This window comes from Malaya genurostris, chromosome 3 (assembly GCF_030247185.1).
Source record: "Malaya genurostris strain Urasoe2022 chromosome 3, Malgen_1.1, whole genome shotgun sequence".
In the NCBI taxonomy this organism is placed as follows: domain Eukaryota; kingdom Metazoa; phylum Arthropoda; class Insecta; order Diptera; family Culicidae; genus Malaya; species Malaya genurostris.
The window spans coordinates 69-8453 of NC_080572.1; positions in this window are offsets into that span (position 1 = coordinate 69).

Sequence of the window (8385 nt, forward strand, 5' to 3'; positions counted from 1 at the left end):
TATATATATATATATATATATATATATATATATATATATATATATATATATATATATATATATATATATATATATATATATATATATATATATATATATATATATATATATATATATATATATATATATATATATATATATATATATATATATATATATATATATATATATATATATATATATATATATATATATATATATATATATATATATATATATATATATATATATATATATATATATATATATATATATATATATATATATATATATATATATATATATATATATATATATATATATATATATATATATATATATATATATATATATATATATATATATATATATATATATATATATATATATATATATATATATATATATATATATATATATATATATATATATATATATATATATATATATATATATATATATATATATATATATATATATATATATATATATATATATATATATATATATATATATGTATATATATACACAACCGATAGAAAATCAAATTATGATCTTCTTTTGATTCCTAGTGCAATAGTGCTGAGGGAACGTAACATACGTGAACTTAATAGTAATATACTGTTCGGACAGAAACAAATATCGAATATTTTATGTTTATAGAAACTACATTGAAGATCAGATAGTGTCAAGTCATTTGTAAATACTGAAGATTACTATTACTAGATATAATCTGTAAATAGAGATATAACACAAACATATAATTAAGTCAGTAACAGTCAACGCAATCATATAATCAAATAAACTGTTTTTATCATATCAGTATTAATTGTTTTTCTGCACTTAGAATAAACAAAATCAAAGGTAGCACTAGTGATCAGCACATTGCATTCCCATTACAACAGCTAAATTTGAGTCAGTTTTTAGCGATTGTATTATTGATATGGTTAGTTTTTACCTCTCCGGTATTTGCAGGAACAGTGTCGACGACGTAAACCTTTAATCAAAATAAAATTAGCTGTTATCAACGTAACACTCGTTCATTAATGATAAAACAAACTTGGACCTCAATATTTGTATGGTCCATACAGCTAGTTCCATGTTTACACCACCAGAGCCTTGTAATTTTAATATTTTTATGAATAAAAAATCTTTTCATCTTCAAATTTACGGGCCCTGGGGATTCATCCTCGGCGGCCCAGCACAAAACGAGAAAGAATAAAAAAAACATCAGCTGCACTTGACGTTGAGTTAGGTTAATCAGATAGTACTGGGAAAATTGTGCTAAGTTAACATTATTTATGTCGTGTGTCCGTTCAATACCATTGTTCGAGTTTCGATCTGTAATTATTCTTAGAGTCAGTAAGATCGTAGCACCATGGTTATGTACGTTTAGGAATCGGCTGCTAACCCTCTTAGAAAAAAACGTTCAACGGTGGTCCTTCGTTGGTCCATTACGTTGGATCATTGGTCCAATGAAAGTCCAATCAATCGTTCAACGGGAGGCCAACACGGGACCTTCGTTTGCCGATTTTGAAACAGACCATTGAACCGAATGAAATTGAAAGAATTTAAAGAATAAATGCAACGCATAAAATATTTCTTCAAATATTGAAACAAACTATTCCATAAAGGAAAATCAAATATCTTGTTTTGTAGTATAAGGCAACAATATTTACAATATCAAGCCAGATTTTATTTTGTCATTATTTCTATAAATCAAATCGGTGTTTGAAACTTATATTTGCTTATTTTTACAATTTTTTTCTGCGTATATGACCAGAGTTAGTGCCGATTTGTTACGCAGAAAGGCACTAATTGAACGAAGGACTCCATTCCAACGTCGGTAGCGTGTAGCATTTGTTACGCAGGTACTATTGATTCAATCTAGTCGTAGAAGTGACGTACCGCAGGACATTTCTAACAAGAACCTTGCTCGAACGTTGTAAAATCGCTTAACCGAAGGGCGATAAATAGTTTGATAACGTTATTTGAAAGCTGCAATCAATTTTTGAAATAAAAATAATTTTCTGAATAGATAAATCTAATGAATCGAGTATAACGAAATTTAAAAAAATGATAATGTATTATTTGTTGGTGTAAAGTATGGTTTGGTTTGATCATCTATCCGATGTGAGTTTGTGTGATTATCAACTTGCCAAACCTGTGAAATAGACGAGCGCTTGTTGAACGACATATTGCACGAAATATTCGTTCAATTTGCTGAAACGGTTTGTTGTTGTTTTTTCTCTTGCAAAAATAGTGTGAAAATTAAGTGTTACCTTTACATAGAAAGAAAATTTGTTGTTTTTCTACGTGAAGTAGAAGTATTGTGCTATAGTGATCATGAAATAATTCTGATTTGGCTGGACAGATTTTTAAATTTCAATAATATCATGAATTTGTACTGTAATTTTTAAAAATGATGTTTCGACCCGAAGAGTACAGTGTGTTTTTATTTTTTTATGCCAGTTGTTTCTCTCTTGTCAGAGGATTAATCGAAAACGCGACAAAAGGTATTACATTTTCTATTGTTAATAAAATTCTCAATGTTTTTGTTCTTTCTTTTAGCAGTTATCAAATGTATGGTAGATATGTTGAATCTATGTCCGCCTAATTCATTATGTGACGAAGGAACATGTGTTTGTTTACACGAGTTTGTACGCAATCCAGATTTTAACGAATTGCATAAATCTGATATATGTATTACGAAAACTGCAGTTCAAAATGTTTCTGGGAATAAAGCAGTTGCTTTTAACAAGGTGTTCAGAAAAACTCCCGAAACACATCATATTCTTGGTGGAATATTGATACCAATATGCATAGTAATAGTAATATTATCTGCAATTGTTCTGATGAAAAAGTTACAACTACTGCAAAAGATCCGACTCATGATATTTTCAAGTCGAGCAAGAAGACCCGCATATGAAGATGTCGTATTAGGTAATGACTCAGATGATGCTCCGATAATTTAAATTGTCTTTACAATCACACTAAAATTGATTTTTATTAACTTTTGCAGTAGGCTATGAACAATAATTCCAAAGAGTGGAGGATAATTTAAATTTTATATATATATATATATATATATATATATATATATATATATATATATATATATATATATATATATATATATATATATATATATATAATATATATATATATATATATATATATATATATATATATATATATATATATATATATATATATATATATATATATATATATATATATCTATACATATATATATATATATATATATATATATATATATATATATATATATATATATATATATATATATATATATATATATATATATATATATATATATATATATATATATATATATATATATATATATATATATATATATATATATATATATATATATATATATATATATATATATATATATATATATGTATATATATACACAACCGATAGAAAATCAAATTATGATCTTCTTTTGATTCCTAGTGCAATAGTGCTGAGGGAACGTAACATACGTGAACTTAATAGTAATATACTGTTCGGACAGAAACAAATATCGAATATTTTATGTCTATAGAAACTACATTGAAGATCAGATAGTGTCAAGTCATTTGTAAATACTGAAGATTACTATTACTAGATATAATCTGTAAATAGAGATATAACACAAACATATAATTAAGTCAGTAACAGTCAACGCAATCATATAATCAAATAAACTGTTTTTATCATATCAGTATTAATTGTTTTTCTGCACTTAGAATAAACAAAATCAAAGGTAGCACTAGTGATCAGCACATTGCATTCCCATTACAACAGCTAAATTTGAGTCAGTTTTTAGCGATTGTATTATTGATATGGTTAGTTTTTACCTCTCCGGTATTTGCAGGAACAGTGTCGACGACGTAAACCTTTAATCCAAAATAAAATTAGCTGTTATCAACGTAACACTCGTTCATTAATGATAAAACAAACTTGGACCTCAATATTTGTATGGTCCATACAGCTAGTTCCATGTTTACACCACCAGAGCCTTGTAATTTTAATATTTTTATGAATAAAAAATCTTTTCATCTTCAAATTTACGGGCCCTGGGGATTCATCCTCGGCGGCCCAGCACAAAACGAGAAAGAATAAAAAAAACATCAGCTGCACTTGACGTTGAGTTAGGTTAATCAGATAGTACTGGGAAAATTGTGCTAAGTTAACATTATTTATGTCGTGTGTCCGTTCAATACCATTGTTCGAGTTTCGATCTGTAATTATTCTTAGAGTCAGTAAGATCGTAGCACCATGGTTATGTACGTTTAGGAATCGGCTGCTAACCCTCTTAGAAAAAAACGTTCAACGGTGGTCCTTCGTTGGTCCATTACGTTGGATCATTGGTCCAATGAAAGTCCAATCAATCGTTCAACGGGAGGCCAACACGGGACCTTCGTTTGCCGATTTTGAAACAGACCATTGAACCGAATGAAATTGAAAGAATTTAAAGAATAAATGCAACGCATAAAATATTTCTTCAAATATTGAAACAAACTATTCCATAAAGGAAAATCAAATATCTTGTTTTGTAGTATAAGGCAACAATATTTACAATATCAAGCCAGATTTTATTTTGTCATTATTTCTATAAATCAAATCGGTGTTTGAAACTTATATTTGCTTATTTTTACAATTTTTTTCTGCGTATATGACCAGAGTTAGTGCCGATTTGTTACGCAGAAAGGCACTAATTGAACGAAGGACTCCATTCCAACGTCGGTAGCGTGTAGCATTTGTTACGCAGGTACTATTGATTCAATCTAGTCGTAGAAGTGACGTACCGCAGGACATTTCTAACAAGAACCTTGCTCGAACGTTGTAAAATCGCTTAACCGAAGGGCGATAAATAGTTTGATAACGTTATTTGAAAGCTGCAATCAATTTTTGAAATAAAAATAATTTTCTGAATAGATAAATCTAATGAATCGAGTATAACGAAATTTAAAAAAATGATAATGTATTATTTGTTGGTGTAAAGTATGGTTTGGTTTGATCATCTATCCGATGTGAGTTTGTGTGATTATCAACTTGCCAAACCTGTGAAATAGACGAGCGCTTGTTGAACGACATATTGCACGAAATATTCGTTCAATTTGCTGAAACGGTTTGTTGTTGTTTTTTCTCTTGCAAAAATAGTGTGAAAATTAAGTGTTACCTTTACATAGAAAGAAAATTTGTTGTTTTTCTACGTGAAGTAGAAGTATTGTGCAGGTATGTAGTGTTAGTTTAAACAAATAAGTGAAAAAAACTTCAGAAATTCTGCAGTCAAACTAGTCCAACGGGGCTCCAACTCCTCATGTTAAAAATGGGTCAACAATGGACCTCTGTCTGCCGGGTTTGTTTAACGAAAAAAATGACATTCGGTTCAACGCTCTGTTTCAAAAGCGGCAAACGAAGGTCCCGTGTTGGCCTCCCGTTGAACGATTGATTGGACTTTCATTGGACCAATGATCCAACGTATTGGACCAATGAAGGACCATCGTTGAACGTTTTTTTCTAAGTGGGATTGAATTTGTTGTTTTTTCCCACTCGCCACCCACTTAGAAAAAAACGTTCAATGGTGGTCTTTCATTGGTCCAATACGTTGGATCATTGGTCCAATGAAAGTCCAAAGCAAAGCTAAGCTTTGCTAACATCTGGTATCGCCATATGAACGAATGGGTGATAGAGAAGTCAGCGATTATCAAATTCAAATTTCTTCGTTTTAAGGCTAGATTATATATTCGCCTTCACCGACAGCTCTTCCCGAGACTTTTTCAGGTTGTTACGATTCTTGGGCCCTTGCTCGAAGCGTTGTGACGATTGAATCAGTCAAATGGGCAGTTGAGAGTTTTGCTCACGTACAAGTCTCCTGGAAAGGATGAAGTTTTCCCAGTGTTACTGCAGAAAGGGTATGAACATTTCAAACATGTTATGAAGAAAATACTTACTTTTAGTCTTGCGACAGGATATATTCCAAGAGCTTGGCAGGAAATAATTGTCAAATTTATTCCCAAAGGCGTTGTTGTGTACAACATTGAAAAAGCTTTTCCACAAAAGCAGTCTTGCTTGGGAGTTTTCCTAGATATTGAAGGTGTCTTTGATAACGTGTCTTTCAATTCAATTCTGGAAGCAGCCTGTGGTCATGGCATACCTTCAAGTATCACAAATTGGATACACGCAATGCTTAGCAATCGACTCATTTGTTCATCGCTTCGGCAAGTAGAGATTAGAAAGCTGAGTGTCTGTGGGTGTCCTCAAGGTGGTGTACTATCCCCACTTTTATGGAACCTAGTCGCTGATGGGTTGTTAAGGAAACTTGATAACCTTGGATTTCCGACTTATGGTTTTGCCGACGATTATTGTATATTCATGACCGGTATAATCATTACCACTCTCTTTGATTTAATGCAGCAAGCCCTGCGATCTGTTGAACAATGGTGTTGGCAGGTTGGATTATCTGTAAATCCGGGCAAAACATCAATGGTGCTTTTCACTCATCGTAGGATAATCACAGGAGCTCGTCCGTTACAGTTCTTTGATTCAATGGTTACTATGGTCGATCAAGTTAAATACGTCGGAGTTATTCTTGACTCAAAACTGAATTGGTCTGCTCACATTGACTTCAGGATTAAAAAAGCTTGAATGGCTTTCGGCTAATGCAGATGAGCTTTTGGAAAATCATGGGGACTCAAACCCAGATATATTCATTGGATCTACACAACTATTGTTAGATCAATTTTAGCATATGGATGTCTTGTATGGTGGTAGAAAGGAGAAGTCGCGACAGTTCAGACAAATCTAAATCATCTCCAAAAGATGGTCCTAATGGCGATGACAGGAGCATTCACGACAACTCCTACTGCTGCTTTAGAGGCGCTACTGTGCATTAAACCACTACATGTGTTCCTAAAACAAGAAGCATTATCTTGTGCATACCGTCTTAAGGTTACAGGTCTTAAGATTAATTTCCAGGCCTTGCATAGCAATGAAAAAAAAATTATTCGTAATTCGACGGATTTCGAGGTGGATTCTTAATTTTCAGTTAGCTGCAGGACTACTTCTAATATTCTATTGCATGTTAAACTTTTCAATGCGGCATTTTATATGTTGTGACGTTTTATCGTTGGTTGGAGTGTTCATTCGTTTGGTATTCGATAGCATGTTCTAATTTAAAAGCACTGTTATGTCAAAATCAGTACAGTTCTTCGTTTCTGTTGTTCTGGTTGATCAAGTTGAATTTGTCGGGGATATAATCGAGATTCAAAATTGAACTGCAGCCTAAACCCCATCTGCTCGGTGTTCTCGGCGGAACAAGCCGCCATATTTGAGTGTATAAGGATTATTCCCCCGGGGTCTAATACCGTGATCCTCTTGAATTTCCTAGCGGTAATCACGGCTCTTGAGACGGTAGGTTCTAGACATCCCCTTGTCCAGGTGATCGAGGCATACTTTGGCAGCAATGTCACGGTATACTGGATCCCTGGGCACAGTGGGATCACGGGCAACGAAAACTCGGATACACTAGCGGCTATAGGCAGGAAAAGTCGCCGGACGGCATCTGAGGTCCCTTCAGCCGACATATTGACGAACCTCAGGGTCAAGCTCACCTATAATTTTGTACAACACTGAATAGCGTCCTGCGGCCTACTGCCCAAGATAAAGGGCGATCTGACAAAATGGGCGGACCGCCCTGACCACTGGGAACAACGAGCGCTTTCTCGGCTACAGATGTGTTATCCCGACTCACCCACATCCATTATATCATCAAACAATCTCCACCAATGTGCTCATCCTGTAAGTGGAGCACATTCTATCCAACTGTCCAGAGTTCCAAAACCTCCGAGCACAGTATAACACAGGAACCTTCATTTGAAATATCCTCTCGAACGACCCCATAGCCGAGATAACCGTTATCCTTTTTCTCAAAGACGGCACAATCTTCAATTTCATCTAACCCCAAACAAAGATGTAGGAGAGAGTGCGATGGCGTTGCTGAACTGAAGATTGATTTCGCTCCGAGCTAACAGGGACGTTGTGTCGCGTTAGCACAGATTAACAGACAGGATACTCGAATTTGATTCTTTAATCATTTTAACGGTCATTTCGAATATTCCTTTAATTAAGACAGTACTCGCATATGTCATAATGGTACCACGTTACCCTATCAAAAACAATCAGTCAGTTTTTCATTTACCAACAGAGTTGCCATTCATACAGAATTATCTGTAATGTACTGATTTGTATACGTCCATGCGGATTTCATGCACGATACAGATTTAATACATATTTCCAAAACTAAATTCAGAATTGTGCCTATTTCTTATTCTCCAACTAGGGATGGTACTTGGAAGGTAAAGTATCGATACCTAGGGTATCGGGATA